This window comes from Amia ocellicauda, chromosome 2, assembly GCF_036373705.1.
Source record: "Amia ocellicauda isolate fAmiCal2 chromosome 2, fAmiCal2.hap1, whole genome shotgun sequence".
Taxonomy (NCBI): domain Eukaryota; kingdom Metazoa; phylum Chordata; class Actinopteri; order Amiiformes; family Amiidae; genus Amia; species Amia ocellicauda.
The window spans coordinates 53846251-53869774 of record NC_089851.1 but is presented as its reverse complement, the minus strand read 5'-3'; the positions used below and the strand labels follow the sequence as shown (position 1 = coordinate 53869774).

General features: G+C 50.9%; 9 non-coding genes across 9 annotated transcripts; all 9 read left to right on the top strand.

Annotated features, from left to right (window-relative positions):
* The first annotated feature begins 2547 nt into the window (after nt 1-2547).
* Nucleotides 2548-2619, top strand: trnap-ugg (transfer RNA proline (anticodon UGG)). Its single transcript has one exon. It is a non-coding gene; the product is annotated as a tRNA-Pro (tRNA).
* A 3453-nt stretch (nt 2620-6072) lies between these two features.
* On the top strand, nt 6073-6144 carry trnap-ugg (transfer RNA proline (anticodon UGG)). The gene has a single exon. It is a non-coding gene; the product is annotated as a tRNA-Pro (tRNA).
* Nucleotides 6145-8983: 2839 nt separating this feature from the next.
* On the top strand, nt 8984-9055 carry trnap-ugg (transfer RNA proline (anticodon UGG)). The gene has a single exon. It is a non-coding gene; the product is annotated as a tRNA-Pro (tRNA).
* A 1099-nt stretch (nt 9056-10154) lies between these two features.
* trnap-ugg (transfer RNA proline (anticodon UGG)) lies at nt 10155-10226 on the top strand. The gene has a single exon. It is a non-coding gene; the product is annotated as a tRNA-Pro (tRNA).
* A 1099-nt stretch (nt 10227-11325) lies between these two features.
* Nucleotides 11326-11397, top strand: trnap-ugg (transfer RNA proline (anticodon UGG)). Its single transcript has one exon. It is a non-coding gene; the product is annotated as a tRNA-Pro (tRNA).
* Nucleotides 11398-12496: 1099 nt separating this feature from the next.
* On the top strand, nt 12497-12568 carry trnap-ugg (transfer RNA proline (anticodon UGG)). The gene has a single exon. It is a non-coding gene; the product is annotated as a tRNA-Pro (tRNA).
* A 1099-nt stretch (nt 12569-13667) lies between these two features.
* trnap-ugg (transfer RNA proline (anticodon UGG)) lies at nt 13668-13739 on the top strand. Its single transcript has one exon. It is a non-coding gene; the product is annotated as a tRNA-Pro (tRNA).
* A 3453-nt stretch (nt 13740-17192) lies between these two features.
* On the top strand, nt 17193-17264 carry trnap-ugg (transfer RNA proline (anticodon UGG)). The gene has a single exon. It is a non-coding gene; the product is annotated as a tRNA-Pro (tRNA).
* Nucleotides 17265-19534: 2270 nt separating this feature from the next.
* On the top strand, nt 19535-19606 carry trnap-ugg (transfer RNA proline (anticodon UGG)). Its single transcript has one exon. It is a non-coding gene; the product is annotated as a tRNA-Pro (tRNA).
* The last annotated feature ends 3918 nt before the right edge of the window (nt 19607-23524 follow it).

The window sequence follows — 23524 nt, the reverse complement described above, 5'->3', positions numbered from 1 at the left end:
CATTCTTTTCAGTTGTTTGCGGGCCTGCTGAACCATGCTCTCAGTGCTGTCTCACTGGGGATGGCGTTACCATTCTGGAAAGACACGTCAGCGCTACAGTCCATGCTATCAGTCAGTGAGCGTAGGTCTCCCGGTCTGCCCCAAAGCAGTTACGCGCTTGCCCAGCAGAAACTGCGACACCCTCCGTTAACTTGGCTCGTTGGTCTAGGGGTATGATTCTTGCTGAGGGTGTGAGAGGCCCTGGGTTCAACTCCAGGACGAGCCCACTTGGCCCCACTTTGCAGTCACCGAAGTGTTTGTTCGTTTGCTCTTGAAGGCTGGCTTCTGGGCTCCTCTGCACAAGGGAGGGCTATCGACCTCAGATACTGTTGCCTGTAAAGCTGATGGGAAATCAGACTGTCATCTGTGTGTTTTGTTTTCTTTAAAGAAAATGTGTTTTTTACAAGTTCGTTGTTGTTGTTGTTGTTGTTGAGGAGGAGGTGGAGGACATGTAGTGTGTTGTTGAGGAGGAGGAGGACGAAATGTGGTTTGCCGGCTTGTTATGGAGACCTTTGCTGAACGTGTACTCCTGAGCTGCACCAAAGGAGAGGCATTCTTTTCAGTTGTTTGCGGGCCTGCTGAACCATGCTCTCAGTGCTGTCTCACTGGGGATGGCGTTACCATTCTGGAAAGACACGTCAGCGCTACAGTCCATGCTATCAGTCAGTGAGCGTAGGTCTCCCGGTCTGCCCCAAAGCAGTTACGCGCTTGCCCAGCAGAAACTGCGACACCCTCCGTTAACTTGGCTCGTTGGTCTAGGGGTATGATTCTTGCTGAGGGTGTGAGAGGCCCTGGGTTCAACTCCAGGACGAGCCCACTTGGCCTCACTTTGCAGTCACCGAAGTGATTGTTCGTTTGCTCTTGAAGGCTGGCTTCTGGGCTCCTCTGCACAAGGGAGGGCTATCGACCTCAGATACTGTTGCCTGTAAAGCTGATGGGAAATCAGACTGTCATCTGTGTGTTTTGTTTTCTTTAAAGAAAATGTGTTTTTTACAAGTTCGTTGTTGTTGTTGTTGTTGTTGTTGAGGAGGAGGTGGAGGACATGTAGTGTGTTGTTGAGGAGGAGGAGGACGAAATGTGGTTTGCCGGCTTGTTATGGAGACCTTTGCTGAACGTGTACTCCTGAGCTGCACCAAAGGAGAGGCATTCTTTTCAGTTGTTTGCGGGCCTGCTGAACCATGCTCTCAGTGCTGTCTCACTGGGGATGGCGTTACCATTCTGGAAAGACACGTCAGCGCTACAGTCCATGCTATCAGTCAGTGAGCGTAGGTCTCCCGGTCTGCCCCAAAGCAGTTACGCGCTTGCCCAGCAGAAACTGCGACACCCTCCGTTAACTTGGCTCGTTGGTCTAGGGGTATGATTCTTGCTGAGGGTGTGAGAGGCCCTGGGTTCAACTCCAGGACGAGCCCACTTGGCCCCACTTTGCAGTCACCGAAGTGTTTGTTCGTTTGCTCTTGAAGGCTGGCTTCTGGGCTCCTCTGCACAAGGTAGGGCTATCGACCTCAGATACTGTTGCCTGTAAAGCTGATGGGAAATCAGACTGTCATCTGTGTGTTTTGTTTTCTTTAAAGAAAATGTGTATTTTACAAGTTCGTTGTTGTTGTTGAGGAGGAGGAGGACATGTAGTGTGTTGTTGAGGAGGAGGAGGACGAAATGTGGTTTGCCGGCTTGTTATGGAGACCTTTGCTGAACGTGTACTCCTGAGCTGCACCAAAGGAGAGGCATTCTTTTCAGTTGTTTGCGGGCCTGCTGAACCATGCTCTCAGTGCTGTCTCACTGGGGATACGGTTACCGTTCTGGAAAGACACTTCAGCGCTACAGTCCATGCTATCAGTCAGTGAGCGTAGGTCTCCCGGTCTGCCCCAAAGCAGTTACGCGCTTGCTCAGCAGAAACTGCGACACCCTCCGTTAACTTGGCTCGTTGGTCTAGGGGTATGATTCTTGCTGAGAGTGTGAGAGGCCCTGGGTTCAACTCCAGGACGAGCCCACTTGGCCCCACTTTGCAGTCACCGAAGTGTTTGTTCGTTTGCTTTTGAAGGCTGGCTTCTGGGCTTCTCTGCACAAGGGAGGGCTATCGACCTCAGATACTGTTGCCCGTATAGCTGATGGGAAATCAGACTGTCATCTGTGTGTTTTGTTTTCTTTAAAGAAAATGTGTTTTTTACAAGTTCGTTGTTGTTGTTGTTGTTGTTGTTGAGGAGGAGGTGGAGGACATGTAGTGTGTTGTTGAGGAGGAGGAGGACGAAATGTGGTTTGCCGGCTTGTTATGGAGACCTTTGCTGAACGTGTACTCCTGAGCTGCACCAAAGGAGAGGCATTCTTTTCAGTTGTTTGCGGGCCTGCTGAACAATGCTCTCAGTGCTGTCTCACTGGGGATGGCGTTACCATTCTGGAAAGACACGTCAGCGCTACAGTCCATGCTATCAGTCAGTGAGCGTAGGTCTCCCGGTCTGCCCCAAAGCAGTTATGCGCTTGCCCAGCAGAAACTGCGACACTGTCAGATAACTTGGCTCGTTGGTCTAGGGGTATGATTCTCGCTTTGGGTGCGAGAGGTCCCGGGATCAACTCCCAGACGAGCCTGCTTGGCCCTGCTTTGCATTCTCTGAAGCATTCGTTTGTTCTCTCTTGATGCTTGGCTTCTGGGCTCCTCTGCACCAGGGAGGTCTTTCAACCTCAGATACTGTTGGCTGTGTAGCTGATGGGAAATCAGACTGTCATCTGTGTGTTTTGTTTTCTTTAAAGAAAATGTGTATTTTACAAGTTCGTTGTTGTTGTTGAGGAGGAGGAGGACATGTAGTGTGTTGTTGAGGAGGAGGAGGACGAAATGTGGTTTGCCGGCTTGTTATGGAGACCTTTGCTGAACGTGTACTCCTGAGCTGCACCAAAGGAGAGGCATTCTTTTCAGTTGTTTGCGGGCCTGCTGAACCATGCTCTCAGTGCTGTCTCACTGGGGATACGGTTACCGTTCTGGAAAGACACGTCAGCGCTACAGTCCATGCTATCAGTCAGTGAGCGTAGGTCTCCCGGTCTGCCCCAAAGCAGTTACGCGCTTGCCCAGCAGAAACTGCGACACCCTCCGTTAACTTGGCTCGTTGGTCTAGGGGTATGATTCTTGCTGAGGGTGTGAGAGGCCCTGGGTTCAACTCCAGGACGAGCCCACTTGGCCCTACTTTGCAGTCACCGAAGTGTTTGTTCGTTTGCTCTTGAAGGCTGGCTTCTGGGCTCCTCTGCACAAGGGAGGGCTATCGACCTCAGATACTGTTGCCCGTATAGCTGATGGGAAATCGGGCTGTCATCTGTGTGTTTTGTTTTCTTTAAAGAAAATGTGTTTTTTACAAGTTCGTTGTTGTTGTTGTTGTTGTTGTTGAGGAGGAGGTGGAGGACATGTAGTGTGTTGTTGAGGAGGAGGAGGACGAAATGTGGTTTGCCGGCTTGTTATGGAGACCTTTGCTGAACGTGTACTCCTGAGCTGCACCAAAGGAGAGGCATTCTTTTCAGTTGTTTGCGGGCCTGCTGAACCATGCTCTCAGTGCTGTCTCACTGGGGATGGCGTTACCATTCTGGAAAGACACGTCAGCGCTACAGTCCATGCTATCAGTCAGTGAGCGTAGGTCTCCCGGTCTGCCCCAAAGCAGTTACGCGCTTGCCCAGCAGAAACTGCGACACCCTCCGTTAACTTGGCTCGTTGGTCTAGGGGTATGATTCTTGCTGAGGGTGTGAGAGGCCCTGGGTTCAACTCCAGGACGAGCCCACTTGGCCCCACTTTGCAGTCACCGAAGTGTTTGTTCGTTTGCTCTTGAAGGCTGGCTTCTGGGCTCCTCTGCACAAGGGAGGGCTATCGACCTCAGATACTGTTGCCTGTAAAGCTGATGGGAAATCAGACTGTCATCTGTGTGTTTTGTTTTCTTTAAAGAAAATGTGTTTTTTACAAGTTCGTTGTTGTTGTTGTTGTTGTTGAGGAGGAGGTGGAGGACATGTAGTGTGTTGTTGAGGAGGAGGAGGACGAAATGTGGTTTGCCGGCTTGTTATGGAGACCTTTGCTGAACGTGTACTCCTGAGCTGCACCAAAGGAGAGGCATTCTTTTCAGTTGTTTGCGGGCCTGCTGAACCATGCTCTCAGTGCTGTCTCACTGGGGATGGCGTTACCATTCTGGAAAGACACGTCAGCGCTACAGTCCATGCTATCAGTCAGTGAGCGTAGGTCTCCCGGTCTGCCCCAAAGCAGTTACGCGCTTGCCCAGCAGAAACTGCGACACCCTCCGTTAACTTGGCTCGTTGGTCTAGGGGTATGATTCTTGCTGAGGGTGTGAGAGGCCCTGGGTTCAACTCCAGGACGAGCCCACTTGGCCTCACTTTGCAGTCACCGAAGTGATTGTTCGTTTGCTCTTGAAGGCTGGCTTCTGGGCTCCTCTGCACAAGGGAGGGCTATCGACCTCAGATACTGTTGCCTGTAAAGCTGATGGGAAATCAGACTGTCATCTGTGTGTTTTGTTTTCTTTAAAGAAAATGTGTTTTTTACAAGTTCGTTGTTGTTGTTGTTGTTGTTGTTGAGGAGGAGGTGGAGGACATGTAGTGTGTTGTTGAGGAGGAGGAGGACGAAATGTGGTTTGCCGGCTTGTTATGGAGACCTTTGCTGAACGTGTACTCCTGAGCTGCACCAAAGGAGAGGCATTCTTTTCAGTTGTTTGCGGGCCTGCTGAACCATGCTCTCAGTGCTGTCTCACTGGGGATGGCGTTACCATTCTGGAAAGACACGTCAGCGCTACAGTCCATGCTATCAGTCAGTGAGCGTAGGTCTCCCGGTCTGCCCCAAAGCAGTTACGCGCTTGCCCAGCAGAAACTGCGACACCCTCCGTTAACTTGGCTCGTTGGTCTAGGGGTATGATTCTTGCTGAGGGTGTGAGAGGCCCTGGGTTCAACTCCAGGACGAGCCCACTTGGCCCCACTTTGCAGTCACCGAAGTGTTTGTTCGTTTGCTCTTGAAGGCTGGCTTCTGGGCTCCTCTGCACAAGGTAGGGCTATCGACCTCAGATACTGTTGCCTGTAAAGCTGATGGGAAATCAGACTGTCATCTGTGTGTTTTGTTTTCTTTAAAGAAAATGTGTATTTTACAAGTTCGTTGTTGTTGTTGAGGAGGAGGAGGACATGTAGTGTGTTGTTGAGGAGGAGGAGGACGAAATGTGGTTTGCCGGCTTGTTATGGAGACCTTTGCTGAACGTGTACTCCTGAGCTGCACCAAAGGAGAGGCATTCTTTTCAGTTGTTTGCGGGCCTGCTGAACCATGCTCTCAGTGCTGTCTCACTGGGGATACGGTTACCGTTCTGGAAAGACACTTCAGCGCTACAGTCCATGCTATCAGTCAGTGAGCGTAGGTCTCCCGGTCTGCCCCAAAGCAGTTACGCGCTTGCTCAGCAGAAACTGCGACACCCTCCGTTAACTTGGCTCGTTGGTCTAGGGGTATGATTCTTGCTGAGAGTGTGAGAGGCCCTGGGTTCAACTCCAGGACGAGCCCACTTGGCCCCACTTTGCAGTCACCGAAGTGTTTGTTCGTTTGCTTTTGAAGGCTGGCTTCTGGGCTTCTCTGCACAAGGGAGGGCTATCGACCTCAGATACTGTTGCCCGTATAGCTGATGGGAAATCAGACTGTCATCTGTGTGTTTTGTTTTCTTTAAAGAAAATGTGTTTTTTACAAGTTCGTTGTTGTTGTTGTTGTTGTTGTTGAGGAGGAGGTGGAGGACATGTAGTGTGTTGTTGAGGAGGAGGAGGACGAAATGTGGTTTGCCGGCTTGTTATGGAGACCTTTGCTGAACGTGTACTCCTGAGCTGCACCAAAGGAGAGGCATTCTTTTCAGTTGTTTGCGGGCCTGCTGAACAATGCTCTCAGTGCTGTCTCACTGGGGATGGCGTTACCATTCTGGAAAGACACGTCAGCGCTACAGTCCATGCTATCAGTCAGTGAGCGTAGGTCTCCCGGTCTGCCCCAAAGCAGTTATGCGCTTGCCCAGCAGAAACTGCGACACTGTCAGATAACTTGGCTCGTTGGTCTAGGGGTATGATTCTCGCTTTGGGTGCGAGAGGTCCCGGGATCAACTCCCAGACGAGCCTGCTTGGCCCTGCTTTGCATTCTCTGAAGCATTCGTTTGTTCTCTCTTGATGCTTGGCTTCTGGGCTCCTCTGCACCAGGGAGGTCTTTCAACCTCAGATACTGTTGGCTGTGTAGCTGATGGGAAATCAGACTGTCATCTGTGTGTTTTGTTTTCTTTAAAGAAAATGTGTATTTTACAAGTTCGTTGTTGTTGTTGAGGAGGAGGAGGACATGTAGTGTGTTGTTGAGGAGGAGGAGGACGAAATGTGGTTTGCCGTCTTGTTATGGAGACCTTTGCTGAACGTGTACTCCTGAGCTGCACCAAAGGAGAGGCATTCTTTTCAGTTGTTTGCGGGCCTGCTGAACCATGCTCTCAGTGCTGTCTCACTGGGGATACGGTTACCGTTCTGGAAAGACACGTCAGCGCTACAGTCCATGCTATCAGTCAGTGAGCGTAGGTCTCCCGGTCTGCCCCAAAGCAGTTACGCGCTTGCCCAGCAGAAACTGTGACACCCTCCGTTAACTTGGCTCGTTGGTCTAGGGGTATGATTCTTGCTGAGGGTGTGAGAGGCCCTGGGTTCAACTCCAGGACGAGCCCACTTGGCCCTACTTTGCAGTCACCGAAGTGTTTGTTCGTTTGCTCTTGAAGGCTGGCTTCTGGGCTCCTCTGCACAAGGGAGGGCTATCGACCTCAGATACTGTTGCCCGTATAGCTGATGGGAAATCGGGCTGTCATCTGTGTGTTTTGTTTTCTTTAAAGAAAATGTGTTTTTTACAAGTTCGTTGTTGTTGTTGTTGTTGTTGTTGAGGAGGAGGTGGAGGACATGTAGTGTGTTGTTGAGGAGGAGGAGGACGAAATGTGGTTTGCCGGCTTGTTATGGAGACCTTTGCTGAACGTGTACTCCTGAGCTGCACCAAAGGAGAGGCATTCTTTTCAGTTGTTTGCGGGCCTGCTGAACCATGCTCTCAGTGCTGTCTCACTGGGGATGGCGTTACCATTCTGGAAAGACACGTCAGCGCTACAGTCCATGCTATCAGTCAGTGAGCGTAGGTCTCCCGGTCTGCCCCAAAGCAGTTACGCGCTTGCCCAGCAGAAACTGCGACACCCTCCGTTAACTTGGCTCGTTGGTCTAGGGGTATGATTCTTGCTGAGGGTGTGAGAGGCCCTGGGTTCAACTCCAGGACGAGCCCACTTGGCCCCACTTTGCAGTCACCGAAGTGTTTGTTCGTTTGCTCTTGAAGGCTGGCTTCTGGGCTCCTCTGCACAAGGGAGGGCTATCGACCTCAGATACTGTTGCCTGTAAAGCTGATGGGAAATCAGACTGTCATCTGTGTGTTTTGTTTTCTTTAAAGAAAATGTGTTTTTTACAAGTTCGTTGTTGTTGTTGTTGTTGTTGAGGAGGAGGTGGAGGACATGTAGTGTGTTGTTGAGGAGGAGGAGGACGAAATGTGGTTTGCCGGCTTGTTATGGAGACCTTTGCTGAACGTGTACTCCTGAGCTGCACCAAAGGAGAGGCATTCTTTTCAGTTGTTTGCGGGCCTGCTGAACCATGCTCTCAGTGCTGTCTCACTGGGGATACGGTTACCGTTCTGGAAAGACACTTCAGCGCTACAGTCCATGCTATCAGTCAGTGAGCGTAGGTCTCCCGGTCTGCCCCAAAGCAGTTACGCGCTTGCCCAGCAGAAACTGCGACACCCTCCGTTAACTTGGCTCGTTGGTCTAGGGGTATGATTCTTGCTGAGGGTGTGAGAGGCCCTGGGTTCAACTCCAGGGTGAGCCCACTTGGCCCCACTTTGCAGTCACCGAAGTGTTTGTTCGTTTGCTCTTGAAGGCTGGCTTCTGGGCTCCTCTGCACAAGGGAGGGCTATCGACCTCAGATACTGTTGCCTGTATAGCTGATGGGAAATCAGACTGTCATCCGTGTGTTTTGTTTTCTTTAAAGAAAATGTGTTTTTTACAAGTTCGTTGTTGTTGTTGTTGTTGTTGTTGAGGAGGAGGTGGAGGACATGTAGTGTGTTGTTGAGGAGGAGGAGGACGAAATGTGGTTTGCCGGCTTGTTATGGAGACCTTTGCTGAACGTGTACTCCTGAGCTGCACCAAAGGAGAGGCATTCTTTTCAGTTGTTTGCGGGCCTGCTGAACCATGCTCTCAGTGCTGTCTCACTGGGGATGGCGTTACCATTCTGGAAAGACACGTCAGCGCTACAGTCCATGCTATCAGTCAGTGAGCGTAGGTCTCCCGGTCTGCCCCAAAGCAGTTACGCGCTTGCCCAGCAGAAACTGCGACACCCTCCGTTAACTTGGCTCGTTGGTCTAGGGGTATGATTCTTGCTGAGGGTGTGAGAGGCCCTGGGTTCAACTCCAGGACGAGCCCACTTGGCCCCACTTTGCAGTCACCGAAGTGTTTGTTCGTTTGCTCTTGAAGGCTGGCTTCTGGGCTCCTCTGCACAAGGGAGGGCTATCGACCTCAGATACTGTTGCCTGTATAGCTGATGGGAAATCAGACTGTCATCTGTGTGTTTTGTTTTCTTTAAAGAAAATGTGTTTTTTACAAGTTCGTTGTTGTTGTTGTTGTTGTTGAGGAGGAGGAGGACGAAATGTGGTTTGCCGGCTTGTTATGGAGACCTTTGCTGAACGTGTACTCCTGAGCTGCACCAAAGGAGAGGCATTCTTTTCAGTTGTTTGCGGGCCTGCTGAACAATGCTCTCAGTGCTGTCTCACTGGGGATGGCGTTACCATTCTGGAAAGACACGTCAGCGCTACAGTCCATGCTATCAGTCAGTGAGCGTAGGTCTCCCGGTCTGCCCCAAAGCAGTTATGCGCTTGCCCAGCAGAAACTGCGACACTGTCAGATAACTTGGCTCGTTGGTCTAGGGGTATGATTCTCGCTTTGGGTGCGAGAGGTCCCGGGATCAACTCCCAGACGAGCCTGCTTGGCCCTGCTTTGCATTCTCTGAAGCATTCGTTTGTTCTCTCTTGATGCTTGGCTTCTGGGCTCCTCTGCACCAGGGAGGTCTTTCAACCTCAGATACTGTTGGCTGTGTAGCTGATGGGAAATCAGACTGTCATCTGTGTGTTTTGTTTTCTTTAAAGAAAATGTGTATTTTACAAGTTCGTTGTTGTTGTTGAGGAGGAGGAGGACATGTAGTGTGTTGTTGAGGAGGAGGAGGACGAAATGTGGTTTGCCGGCTTGTTATGGAGACCTTTGCTGAACGTGTACTCCTGAGCTGCACCAAAGGAGAGGCATTCTTTTCAGTTGTTTGCGGGCCTGCTGAACCATGCTCTCAGTGCTGTCTCACTGGGGATACGGTTACCGTTCTGGAAAGACACGTCAGCGCTACAGTCCATGCTATCAGTCAGTGAGCGTAGGTCTCCCGGTCTGCCCCAAAGCAGTTACGCGCTTGCCCAGCAGAAACTGCGACACCCTCCGTTAACTTGGCTCGTTGGTCTAGGGGTATGATTCTTGCTGAGGGTGTGAGAGGCCCTGGGTTCAACTCCAGGACGAGCCCACTTGGCCCTACTTTGCAGTCACCGAAGTGTTTGTTCGTTTGCTCTTGAAGGCTGGCTTCTGGGCTCCTCTGCACAAGGGAGGGCTATCGACCTCAGATACTGTTGCCCGTATAGCTGATGGGAAATCGGGCTGTCATCTGTGTGTTTTGTTTTCTTTAAAGAAAATGTGTTTTTTACAAGTTCGTTGTTGTTGTTGTTGTTGTTGTTGAGGAGGAGGAGGAGGACATGTAGTGTGTTGTTGAGGAGGAGGAGGACGAAATGTGGTTTGCCGGCTTGTTATGGAGACCTTTGCTGAACGTGTACTCCTGAGCTGCACCAAAGGAGAGGCATTCTTTTCAGTTGTTTGCGGGCCTGCTGAACAATGCTCTCAGTGCTGTCTCACTGGGGATGGCGTTACCATTCTGGAAAGACACGTCAGCGCTACAGTCCATGCTATCAGTCAGTGAGCGTAGGTCTCCCGGTCTGCCCCAAAGCAGTTATGCGCTTGCCCAGCAGAAACTGCGACACTGTCAGATAACTTGGCTCGTTGGTCTAGGGGTATGATTCTCGCTTTGGGTGCGAGAGGTCCCGGGATCAACTCCCAGACGAGCCTGCTTGGCCCTGCTTTACATTCTCTGAAGCATTCGTTTGTTCTCTCTTGATGCTTGGCTTCTGGGCTCCTCTGCACCAGGGAGGTCTTTCAACCTCAGATACTGTTGGCTGTGTAGCTGATGGGAAATCAGACTGTCATCTGTGTGTTTTGTTTTCTTTAAAGAAAATGTGTATTTTACAAGTTCGTTGTTGTTGTTGAGGAGGAGGAGGACATGTAGTGTGTTGTTGAGGAGGAGGAGGACGAAATGTGGTTTGCCGGCTTGTTATGGAGACCTTTGCTGAACGTGTACTCCTGAGCTGCACCAAAGGAGAGGCATTCTTTTCAGTTGTTTGCGGGCCTGCTGAACCATGCTCTCAGTGCTGTCTCACTGGGGATACGGTTACCGTTCTGGAAAGACACGTCAGCGCTACAGTCCATGCTATCAGTCAGTGAGCGTAGGTCTCCCGGTCTGCCCCAAAGCAGTTACGCGCTTGCCCAGCAGAAACTGCGACACCCTCCGTTAACTTGGCTCGTTGGTCTAGGGGTATGATTCTTGCTGAGGGTGTGAGAGGCCCTGGGTTCAACTCCAGGACGAGCCCACTTGGCCCTACTTTGCAGTCACCGAAGTGTTTGTTCGTTTGCTCTTGAAGGCTGGCTTCTGGGCTCCTCTGCACAAGGGAGGGCTATCGACCTCAGATACTGTTGCCCGTATAGCTGATGGGAAATCGGGCTGTCATCTGTGTGTTTTGTTTTCTTTAAAGAAAATGTGTTTTTTACAAGTTCGTTGTTGTTGTTGTTGTTGTTGTTGAGGAGGAGGAGGAGGACATGTAGTGTGTTGTTGAGGAGGAGGAGGACGAAATGTGGTTTGCCGGCTTGTTATGGAGACCTTTGCTGAACGTGTACTCCTGAGCTGCACCAAAGGAGAGGCATTCTTTTCAGTTGTTTGCGGGCCTGCTGAACAATGCTCTCAGTGCTGTCTCACTGGGGATGGCGTTACCATTCTGGAAAGACACGTCAGCGCTACAGTCCATGCTATCAGTCAGTGAGCGTAGGTCTCCCGGTCTGCCCCAAAGCAGTTATGCGCTTGCCCAGCAGAAACTGCGACACTGTCAGATAACTTGGCTCGTTGGTCTAGGGGTATGATTCTCGCTTTGGGTGCGAGAGGTCCCGGGATCAACTCCCAGACGAGCCTGCTTGGCCCTGCTTTGCATTCTCTGAAGCATTCGTTTGTTCTCTCTTGATGCTTGGCTTCTGGGCTCCTCTGCACCAGGGAGGTCTTTCAACCTCAGATACTGTTGGCTGTGTAGCTGATGGGAAATCAGACTGTCATCTGTGTGTTTTGTTTTCTTTAAAGAAAATGTGTATTTTACAAGTTCGTTGTTGTTGTTGAGGAGGAGGAGGACATGTAGTGTGTTGTTGAGGAGGAGGAGGACGAAATGTGGTTTGCCGGCTTGTTATGGAGACCTTTGCTGAACGTGTACTCCTGAGCTGCACCAAAGGAGAGGCATTCTTTTCAGTTGTTTGCGGGCCTGCTGAACCATGCTCTCAGTGCTGTCTCACTGGGGATACGGTTACCGTTCTGGAAAGACACGTCAGCGCTACAGTCCATGCTATCAGTCAGTGAGCGTAGGTCTCCCGGTCTGCCCCAAAGCAGTTACGCGCTTGCCCAGCAGAAACTGCGACACCCTCCGTTAACTTGGCTCGTTGGTCTAGGGGTATGATTCTTGCTGAGGGTGTGAGAGGCCCTGGGTTCAACTCCAGGACGAGCCCACTTGGCCCTACTTTGCAGTCACCGAAGTGTTTGTTCGTTTGCTCTTGAAGGCTGGCTTCTGGGCTCCTCTGCACAAGGGAGGGCTATCGACCTCAGATACTGTTGCCCGTATAGCTGATGGGAAATCGGGCTGTCATCTGTGTGTTTTGTTTTCTTTAAAGAAAATGTGTTTTTTACAAGTTCGTTGTTGTTGTTGTTGTTGTTGTTGAGGAGGAGGAGGAGGACATGTAGTGTGTTGTTGAGGAGGAGGAGGACGAAATGTGGTTTGCCGGCTTGTTATGGAGACCTTTGCTGAACGTGTACTCCTGAGCTGCACCAAAGGAGAGGCATTCTTTTCAGTTGTTTGCGGGCCTGCTGAACAATGCTCTCAGTGCTGTCTCACTGGGGATGGCGTTACCATTCTGGAAAGACACGTCAGCGCTACAGTCCATGCTATCAGTCAGTGAGCGTAGGTCTCCCGGTCTGCCCCAAAGCAGTTATGCGCTTGCCCAGCAGAAACTGCGACACTGTCAGATAACTTGGCTCGTTGGTCTAGGGGTATGATTCTCGCTTTGGGTGCGAGAGGTCCCGGGATCAACTCCCAGACGAGCCTGCTTGGCCCTGCTTTGCATTCTCTGAAGCATTCGTTTGTTCTCTCTTGATGCTTGGCTTCTGGGCTCCTCTGCACCAGGGAGGTCTTTCAACCTCAGATACTGTTGGCTGTGTAGCTGATGGGAAATCAGACTGTCATCTGTGTGTTTTGTTTTCTTTAAAGAAAATGTGTATTTTACAAGTTCGTTGTTGTTGTTGAGGAGGAGGAGGACATGTAGTGTGTTGTTGAGGAGGAGGAGGACGAAATGTGGTTTGCCGGCTTGTTATGGAGACCTTTGCTGAACGTGTACTCCTGAGCTGCACCAAAGGAGAGGCATTCTTTTCAGTTGTTTGCGGGCCTGCTGAACCATGCTCTCAGTGCTGTCTCACTGGGGATACGGTTACCGTTCTGGAAAGACACGTCAGCGCTACAGTCCATGCTATCAGTCAGTGAGCGTAGGTCTCCCGGTCTGCCCCAAAGCAGTTACGCGCTTGCCCAGCAGAAACTGCGACACCCTCCGTTAACTTGGCTCGTTGGTCTAGGGGTATGATTCTTGCTGAGGGTGTGAGAGGCCCTGGGTTCAACTCCAGGACGAGCCCACTTGGCCCTACTTTGCAGTCACCGAAGTGTTTGTTCGTTTGCTCTTGAAGGCTGGCTTCTGGGCTCCTCTGCACAAGGGAGGGCTATCGACCTCAGATACTGTTGCCCGTATAGCTGATGGGAAATCGGGCTGTCATCTGTGTGTTTTGTTTTCTTTAAAGAAAATGTGTTTTTTACAAGTTCGTTGTTGTTGTTGTTGTTGTTGTTGAGGAGGAGGAGGAGGACATGTAGTGTGTTGTTGAGGAGGAGGAGGACGAAATGTGGTTTGCCGGCTTGTTATGGAGACCTTTGCTGAACGTGTACTCCTGAGCTGCACCAAAGGAGAGGCATTCTTTTCAGTTGTTTGCGGGCCTGCTGAACAATGCTCTCAGTGCTGTCTCACTGGGGATGGCGTTACCATTCTGGAAAGACACGTCAGCGCTACAGTCCATGCTATCAGTCAGTGAGCGTAGGTCTCCCGGTCTGCCCCAAAGCAGTTATGCGCTTGCCCAGCAGAAACTGCGACACTGTCAGATAACTTGGCTCGTTGGTCTAGGGGTATGATTCTCGCTTTGGGTGCGAGAGGTCCCGGGATCAACTCCCAGACGAGCCTGCTTGGCCCTGCTTTGCATTCTCTGAAGCATTCGTTTGTTCTCTCTTGATGCTTGGCTTCTGGGCTCCTCTGCACCAGGGAGGTCTTTCAACCTCAGATACTGTTGGCTGTGTAGCTGATGGGAAATCAGACTGTCATCTGTGTGTTTTGTTTTCTTTAAAGAAAATGTGTATTTTACAAGTTCGTTGTTGTTGTTGAGGAGGAGGAGGACATGTAGTGTGTTGTTGAGGAGGAGGAGGACGAAATGTGGTTTGCCGGCTTGTTATGGAGACCTTTGCTGAACGTGTACTCCTGAGCTGCACCAAAGGAGAGGCATTCTTTTCAGTTGTTTGCGGGCCTGCTGAACCATGCTCTCAGTGCTGTCTCACTGGGGATACGGTTACCGTTCTGGAAAGACACGTCAGCGCTACAGTCCATGCTATCAGTCAGTGAGCGTAGGTCTCCCGGTCTGCCCCAAAGCAGTTACGCGCTTGCCCAGCAGAAACTGCGACACCCTCCGTTAACTTGGCTCGTTGGTCTAGGGGTATGATTCTTGCTGAGGGTGTGAGAGGCCCTGGGTTCAACTCCAGGACGAGCCCACTTGGCCCTACTTTGCAGTCACCGAAGTGTTTGTTCGTTTGCTCTTGAAGGCTGGCTTCTGGGCTCCTCTGCACAAGGGAGGGCTATCGACCTCAGATACTGTTGCCCGTATAGCTAATGGGAAATCGGGCTGTCATCTGTGTGTTTTGTTTTCTTTAAAGAAAATGTGTTTTTTACAAGTTCGTTGTTGTTGTTGTTGTTGTTGTTGAGGAGGAGGTGGAGGACATGTAGTGTGTTGTTGAGGAGGAGGAGGACGAAATGTGGTTTGCCGGCTTGTTATGGAGACCTTTGCTGAACGTGTACTCCTGAGCTGCACCAAAGGAGAGGCATTCTTTTCAGTTGTTTGCGGGCCTGCTGAACCATGCTCTCAGTGCTGTCTCACTGGGGATGGCGTTACCATTCTGGAAAGACACGTCAGCGCTACAGTCCATGCTATCAGTCAGTGAGCGTAGGTCTCCCGGTCTGCCCCAAAGCAGTTACGCGCTTGCCCAGCAGAAACTGCGACACCCTCCGTTAACTTGGCTCGTTGGTCTAGGGGTATGATTCTTGCTGAGGGTGTGAGAGGCCCTGGGTTCAACTCCAGGACGAGCCCACTTGGCCCCACTTTGCAGTCACCGAAGTGTTTGTTCGTTTGCTCTTGAAGGCTGGCTTCTGGGCTCCTCTGCACAAGGGAGGGCTATCGACCTCAGATACTGTTGCCTGTAAAGCTGATGGGAAATCAGACTGTCATCTGTGTGTTTTGTTTTCTTTAAAGAAAATGTGTTTTTTACAAGTTCGTTGTTGTTGTTGTTGTTGTTGAGGAGGAGGTGGAGGACATGTAGTGTGTTGTTGAGGAGGAGGAGGACGAAATGTGGTTTGCCGGCTTGTTATGGAGACCTTTGCTGAACGTGTACTCCTGAGCTGCACCAAAGGAGAGGCATTCTTTTCAGTTGTTTGCGGGCCTGCTGAACCATGCTCTCAGTGCTGTCTCACTGGGGATGGCGTTACCATTCTGGAAAGACACGTCAGCGCTACAGTCCATGCTATCAGTCAGTGAGCGTAGGTCTCCCGGTCTGCCCCAAAGCAGTTACGCGCTTGCCCAGCAGAAACTGCGACACCCTCCGTTAACTTGGCTCGTTGGTCTAGGGGTATGATTCTTGCTGAGGGTGTGAGAGGCCCTGGGTTCAACTCCAGGACGAGCCCACTTGGCCTCACTTTGCAGTCACCGAAGTGATTGTTCGTTTGCTCTTGAAGGCTGGCTTCTGGGCTCCTCTGCACAAGGGAGGGCTATCGACCTCAGATACTGTTGCCTGTAAAGCTGATGGGAAATCAGACTGTCATCTGTGTGTTTTGTTTTCTTTAAAGAAAATGTGTTTTTTACAAGTTCGTTGTTGTTGTTGTTGTTGTTGTTGAGGAGGAGGTGGAGGACATGTAGTGTGTTGTTGAGGAGGAGGAGGACGAAATGTGGTTTGCCGGCTTGTTATGGAGACCTTTGCTGAACGTGTACTCCTGAGCTGCACCAAAGGAGAGGCATTCTTTTCAGTTGTTTGCGGGCCTGCTGAACCATGCTCTCAGTGCTGTCTCACTGGGGATGGCGTTACCATTCTGGAAAGACACGTCAGCGCTACAGTCCATGCTATCAGTCAGTGAGCGTAGGTCTCCCGGTCTGCCCCAAAGCAGTTACGCGCTTGCCCAGCAGAAACTGCGACACCCTCCGTTAACTTGGCTCGTTGGTCTAGGGGTATGATTCTTGCTGAGGGCGTGAGAGGCCCTGGGTTCAACTCCAGGACGAGCCCACTTGGCCCCACTTTGCAGTCACCGAAGTGTTTGTTCGTTTGCTCTTGAAGGCTGGCTTCTGGGCTCCTCTGCACAAGGTAGGGCTATCGACCTCAGATACTGTTGCCTGTAAAGCTGATGGGAAATCAGACTGTCATCTGTGTGTTTTGTTTTCTTTAAATAAAATGTGTATTTTACAAGTTCGTTGTTGTTGTTGAGGAGGAGGAGGACATGTAGTGTGTTGTTGAGGAGGAGGAGGACGAAATGTGGTTTGCCGGCTTGTTATGGAGACCTTTGCTGAACGTGTACTCCTGAGCTGCACCAAAGGAGAGGCATTCTTTTCAGTTGTTTGCGGGCCTGCTGAACCATGCTCTCAGTGCTGTCTCACTGGGGATACGGTTACCGTTCTGGAAAGACACTTCAGCGCTACAGTCCATGCTATCAGTCAGTGAGCGTAGGTCTCCCGGTCTGCCCCAAAGCAGTTACGCGCTTGCTCAGCAGAAACTGCGACACCCTCCGTTAACTTGGCTCGTTGGTCTAGGGGTATGATTCTTGCTGAGAGTGTGAGAGGCCCTGGGTTCAACTCCAGGACGAGCCCACTTGGCCCCACTTTGCAGTCACCGAAGTGTTTGTTCGTTTGCTTTTGAAGGCTGGCTTCTGGGCTTCTCTGCACAAGGGAGGGCTATCGACCTCAGATACTGTTGCCCGTATAGCTGATGGGAAATCAGACTGTCATCTGTGTGTTTTGTTTTCTTTAAAGAAAATGTGTTTTTTACAAGTTCGTTGTTGTTGTTGTTGTTGTTGTTGAGGAGGAGGTGGAGGACATGTAGTGTGTTGTTGAGGAGGAGGAGGACGAAATGTGGTTTGCCGGCTTGTTATGGAGACCTTTGCTGAACGTGTACTCCTGAGCTGCACCAAAGGAGAGGCATTCTTTTCAGTTGTTTGCGGGCCTGCTGAACAATGCTCTCAGTGCTGTCTCACTGGGGATGGCGTTACCATTCTGGAAAGACACGTCAGCGCTACAGTCCATGCTATCAGTCAGTGAGCGTAGGTCTCCCGGTCTGCCCCAAAGCAGTTATGCGCTTGCCCAGCAGAAACTGCGACACTGTCAGATAACTTGGCTCGTTGGTCTAGGGGTATGATTCTCGCTTTGGGTGCGAGAGGTCCCGGGATCAACTCCCAGACGAGCCTGCTTGGCCCTGCTTTGCATTCTCTGAAGCATTCGTTTGTTCTCTCTTGATGCTTGGCTTCTGGGCTCCTCTGCACCAGGGAGGTCTTTCAACCTCAGATACTGTTGGCTGTGTAGCTGATGGGAAATCAGACTGTCATCTGTGTGTTTTGTTTTCTTTAAAGAAAATGTGTATTTTACAAGTTCGTTGTTGTTGTTGAGGAGGAGGAGGACATGTAGTGTGTTGTTGAGGAGGAGGAGGACGAAATGTGGTTTGCCGGCTTGTTATGGAGACCTTTGCTGAACGTGTACTCCTGAGCTGCACCAAAGGAGAGGCATTCTTTTCAGTTGTTTGCGGGCCTGCTGAACCATGCTCTCAGTGCTGTCTCACTGGGGATACGGTTACCGTTCTGGAAAGACACGTCAGCGCTACAGTCCATGCTATCAGTCAGTGAGCGTAGGTCTCCCGGTCTGCCCCAAAGCAGTTACGCGCTTGCCCAGCAGAAACTGCGACACCCTCCGTTAACTTGGCTCGTTGGTCTAGGGGTATGATTCTTGCTGAGGGTGTGAGAGGCCCTGGGTTCAACTCCAGGACGAGCCCACTTGGCCCTACTTTGCAGTCACCGAAGTGTTTGTTCGTTTGCTCTTGAAGGCTGGCTTCTGGGCTCCTCTGCACAAGGGAGGGCTATCGACCTCAGATACTGTTGCCCGTATAGCTGATGGGAAATCGGGCTGTCATCTGTGTGTTTTGTTTTCTTTAAAGAAAATGTGTTTTTTACAAGTTCGTTGTTGTTGTTGTTGTTGTTGTTGAGGAGGAGGTGGAGGACATGTAGTGTGTTGTTGAGGAGGAGGAGGACGAAATGTGGTTTGCCGGCTTGTTATGGAGACCTTTGCTGAACGTGTACTCCTGAGCTGCACCAAAGGAGAGGCATTCTTTTCAGTTGTTTGCGGGCCTGCTGAACCATGCTCTCAGTGCTGTCTCACTGGGGATGGCGTTACCATTCTGGAAAGACACGTCAGCGCTACAGTCCATGCTATCAGTCAGTGAGCGTAGGTCTCCCGGTCTGCCCCAAAGCAGTTACGCGCTTGCCCAGCAGAAACTGCGACACCCTCCGTTAACTTGGCTCGTTGGTCTAGGGGTATGATTCTTGCTGAGGGTGTGAGAGGCCCTGGGTTCAACTCCAGGACGAGCCCACTTGGCCCCACTTTGCAGTCACCGAAGTGTTTGTTCGTTTGCTCTTGAAGGCTGGCTTCTGGGCTCCTCTGCACAAGGGAGGGCTATCGACCTCAGATACTGTTGCCTGTAAAGCTGATGGGAAATCAGACTGTCATCTGTGTGTTTTGTTTTCTTTAAATAAAATGTGTATTTTACAAGTTCGTTGTTGTTGTTGAGGAGGAGGAGGACATGTAGTGTGTTGTTGAGGAGGAGGAGGACGAAATGTGGTTTGCCGGCTTGTTATGGAGACCTTTGCTGAACGTGTACTCCTGAGCTGCACCAAAGGAGAGGCATTCTTTTCAGTTGTTTGCGGGCCTGCTGAACCATGCTCTCAGTGCTGTCTCACTGGGGATACGGTTACCGTTCTGGAAAGACACTTCAGCGCTACAGTCCATGCTATCAGTCAGTGAGCGTAGGTCTCCCGGTCTGCCCCAAAGCAGTTACGCGCTTGCTCAGCAGAAACTGCGACACCCTCCGTTAACTTGGCTCGTTGGTCTAGGGGTATGATTCTTGCTGAGAGTGTGAGAGGCCCTGGGTTCAACTCCAGGACGAGCCCACTTGGCCCCACTTTGCAGTCACCGAAGTGTTTGTTCGTTTGCTTTTGAAGGCTGGCTTCTGGGCTTCTCTGCACAAGGGAGGGCTATCGACCTCAGATACTGTTGCCCGTATAGCTGATGGGAAATCAGACTGTCATCTGTGTGTTTTGTTTTCTTTAAAGAAAATGTGTTTTTTACAAGTTCGTTGTTGTTGTTGTTGTTGTTGTTGAGGAGGAGGTGGAGGACATGTAGTGTGTTGTTGAGGAGGAGGAGGACGAAATGTGGTTTGCCGGCTTGTTATGGAGACCTTTGCTGAACGTGTACTCCTGAGCTGCACCAAAGGAGAGGCATTCTTTTCAGTTGTTTGCGGGCCTGCTGAACAATGCTCTCAGTGCTGTCTCACTGGGGATGGCGTTACCATTCTGGAAAGACACGTCAGCGCTACAGTCCATGCTATCAGTCAGTGAGCGTAGGTCTCCCGGTCTGCCCCAAAGCAGTTATGCGCTTGCCCAGCAGAAACTGCGACACTGTCAGATAACTTGGCTCGTTGGTCTAGGGGTATGATTCTCGCTTTGGGTGCGAGAGGTCCCGGGATCAACTCCCAGACGAGCCTGCTTGGCCCTGCTTTGCATTCTCTGAAGCATTCGTTTGTTCTCTCTTGATGCTTGGCTTCTGGGCTCCTCTGCACCAGGGAGGTCTTTCAACCTCAGATACTGTTGGCTGTGTAGCTGATGGGAAATCAGACTGTCATCTGTGTGTTTTGTTTTCTTTAAAGAAAATGTGTATTTTACAAGTTCGTTGTTGTTGTTGAGGAGGAGGAGGACATGTAGTGTGTTGTTGAGGAGGAGGAGGACGAAATGTGGTTTGCCGGCTTGTTATGGAGACCTTTGCTGAACGTGTACTCCTGAGCTGCACCAAAGGAGAGGCATTCTTTTCAGTTGTTTGCGGGCCTGCTGAACCATGCTCTCAGTGCTGTCTCACTGGGGATACGGTTACCGTTCTGGAAAGACACGTCAGCGCTACAGTCCATGCTATCAGTCAGTGAGCGTAGGTCTCCCGGTCTGCCCCAAAGCAGTTACGCGCTTGCCCAGCAGAAACTGCGACACCCTCCGTTAACTTGGCTCGTTGGTCTAGGGGTATGATTCTTGCTGAGGGTGTGAGAGGCCCTGGGTTCAACTCCAGGACGAGCCCACTTGGCCCTACTTTGCAGTCACCGAAGTGTTTGTTCGTTTGCTCTTGAAGGCTGGCTTCTGGGCTCCTCTGCACAAGGGAGGGCTATCGACCTCAGATACTGTTGCCCGTATAGCTGATGGGAAATCGGGCTGTCATCTGTGTGTTTTGTTTTCTTTAAAGAAAATGTGTTTTTTACAAGTTCGTTGTTGTTGTTGTTGTTGTTGTTGAGGAGGAGGTGGAGGACATGTAGTGTGTTGTTGAGGAGGAGGAGGACGAAATGTGGTTTGCCGGCTTGTTATGGAGACCTTTGCTGAACGTGTACTCCTGAGCTGCACCAAAGGAGAGGCATTCTTTTCAGTTGTTTGCGGGCCTGCTGAACCATGCTCTCAGTGCTGTCTCACTGGGGATGGCGTTACCATTCTGGAAAGACACGTCAGCGCTACAGTCCATGCTATAAGTCAGTGAGCGTAGGTCTCCCGGTCTGCCCCAAAGCAGTTACGCGCTTGCCCAGCAGAAACTGCGACACCCTCCGTTAACTTGGCTCGTTGGTCTAGGGGTATGATTCTTGCTGAGGGTGTGAGAGGCCCTGGGTTCAACTCCAGGACGAGCCCACTTGGCCCCACTTTGCAGTCACCGAAGTGTTTGTTCGTTTGCTCTTGAAGGCTGGCTTCTGGGCTCCTCTGCACAAGGGAGGGCTATCGACCTCAGATACTGTTGCCTGTAAAGCTGATGGGAAATCAGACTGTCATCTGTGTGTTTTGTTTTCTTTAAAGAAAATGTGTTTTTTACAAGTTCGTTGTTGTTGTTGTTGTTGTTGAGGAGGAGGTGGAGGACATGTAGTGTGTTGTTGAGGAGGAGGAGGACGAAATGTGGTTTGCCGGCTTGTTATGGAGACCTTTGCTGAACGTGTACTCCTGAGCTGCACCAATGGAGAGGCATTCTTTTCAGTTGTTTGCGGGCCTGCTGAACCATGCTCTCAGTGCTGTCTCACTGGGGATACGGTTACCGTTCTGGAAAGACACTTCAGCGCTACAGTCCATGCTATCAGTCAGTGAGCGTAGGTCTCCCGGTCTGCCCCAAAGCAGTTACGCGCTTGCCCAGCAGAAACTGCGACACCCTCTGTTAACTTGGCTCGTTGGTCTAGGGGTATGATTCTTGCTGAGGGTGTGAGAGGCCCTGGGTTCAACTCCAGGATGAGCCCACTTGGCCCCACTTTGCAGTCACCGAAGTGTTTGTTCGTTTGCTCTTGAAGGCTGGCTTCTGGGCTCCTCTGCACAAGGGAGGGCTATCGACCTCAGATACTGTTGCCTGTATAGCTGATGGGAAATCAGACTGTCATCCGTGTGTTTTGTTTTCTTTAAAGAAAATGTGTTTTTTACAAGTTCGTTGTTGTTGTTGTTGTTGTTGTTGAGGAGGAGGTGGAGGACATGTAGTGTGTTGTTGAGGAGGAGGAGGACGAAATGTGGTTTGCCGGCTTGTTATGGAGACCTTTGCTGAACGTGTACTCCTGAGCTGCACCAAAGGAGAGGCATTCTTTTCAGTTGTTTGCGGGCCTGCTGAACCATGCTCTCAGTGCTGTCTCACTGGGGATGGCGTTACCATTCTGGAAAGACACGTCAGCGCTACAGTCCATGCTATCAGTCAGTGAGCGTAGGTCTCCCGGTCTGCCCCAAAGCAGTTACGCGCTTGCCCAGCAGAAACTGCGACACCCTCCGTTAACTTGGCTCGTTGGTCTAGGGGTATGATTCTTGCTGAGGGTGTGAGAGGCCCTGGGTTCAACTCCAGGACGAGCCCACTTGGCCCCACTTTGCAGTCACCGAAGTGTTTGTTCGTTTGCTCTTGAAGGCTGGCTTCTGGGCTCCTCTGCACAAGGGAGGGCTATCGACCTCAGATACTGTTGCCTGTAAAGCTGATGGGAAATCAGACTGTCATCTGTGTGTTTTGTTTTCTTTAAAGAAAATGTGTTTTTTACAAGTTCGTTGTTGTTGTTGTTGTTGTTGAGGAGGAGGTGGAGGACATGTAGTGTGTTGTTGAGGAGGAGGAGGACGAAATGTGGTTTGCCGGCTTGTTATGGAGACCTTTGCTGAACGTGTACTCCTGAGCTGCACCAAAGGAGAGGCATTCTTTTCAGTTGTTTGCGGGCCTGCTGAACCATGCTCTCAGTGCTGTCTCACTGGGGATGGCGTTACCATTCTGGAAAGACACGTCAGTGCTACAGTCCATGCTATCAGTCAGTGAGCGTAGGTCTCCCGGTCTGCCCCAAAGCAGTTACGCGCTTGCCCAGCAGAAACTGCGACACCCTCCGTTAACTTGGCTCGTTGGTCTAGGGGTATGATTCTTGCTGAGGGTGTGAGAGGCCCTGGGTTCAACTCCAGGACGAGCCCACTTGGCCTCACTTTGCAGTCACCGAAGTGATTGTTCGTTTGCTCTTGAAGGCTGGCTTCTGGGCTCCTCTGCACAAGGGAGGGCTATCGACCTCAGATACTGTTGCCTGTAAAGCTGATGGGAAATCAGACTGTCATCTGTGTGTTTTGTTTTCTTTAAAGAAAATGTGTATTTTACAAGTTCGTTGTTGTTGTTGAGGAGGAGGAGGACATGTAGTGTGTTGTTGAGGAGGAGGAGGACGAAATGTGGTTTGCCGGCTTGTTATGGAGACCTTTGCTGAACGTGTACTCCTGAGCTGCACCAAAGGAGAGGCATTCTTTTCAGTTGTTTGCGGGCCTGCTGAACCATGCTCTCAGTGCTGTCTCACTGGGGATACGGTTACCGTTCTGGAAAGACACTTCAGCGCTACAGTCCATGCTATCAGTCAGTGAGCGTAGGTCTCCCGGTCTGCCCCAAAGCAGTTACGCGCTTGCTCAGCAGAAACTGCGACACCCTCCGTTAACTTGGCTCGTTGGTCTAGGGTTATGATTCTTGCTGAGAGTGTGAGAGGCCCTGGGTTCAACTCCAGGACGAGCCCACTTGGCCCCACTTTGCAGTCACCGAAGTGTTTGTTCGTTTGCTTTTGAAGGCTGGCTTCTGGGCTTCTCTGCACAAGGGAGGGCTATCGACCTCAGATACTGTTGCCCGTATAGCTGATGGGAAATCAGACTGTCATCTGTGTGTTTTGTTTTCTTTAAAGAAAATGTGTTTTTTACAAGTTCGTTGTTGTTGTTGTTGTTGTTGTTGAGGAGGAGGTGGAGGACATGTAGTGTGTTGTTGAGGAGGAGGAGGACGAAATGTGGTTTGCCGGCTTGTTATGGAGACCTTTGCTGAACGTGTACTCCTGAGCTGCACCAAAGGAGAGGCATTCTTTTCAGTTGTTTGCGGGCCTGCTGAACAATGCTCTCAGTGCTGTCTCACTGGGGATGGCGTT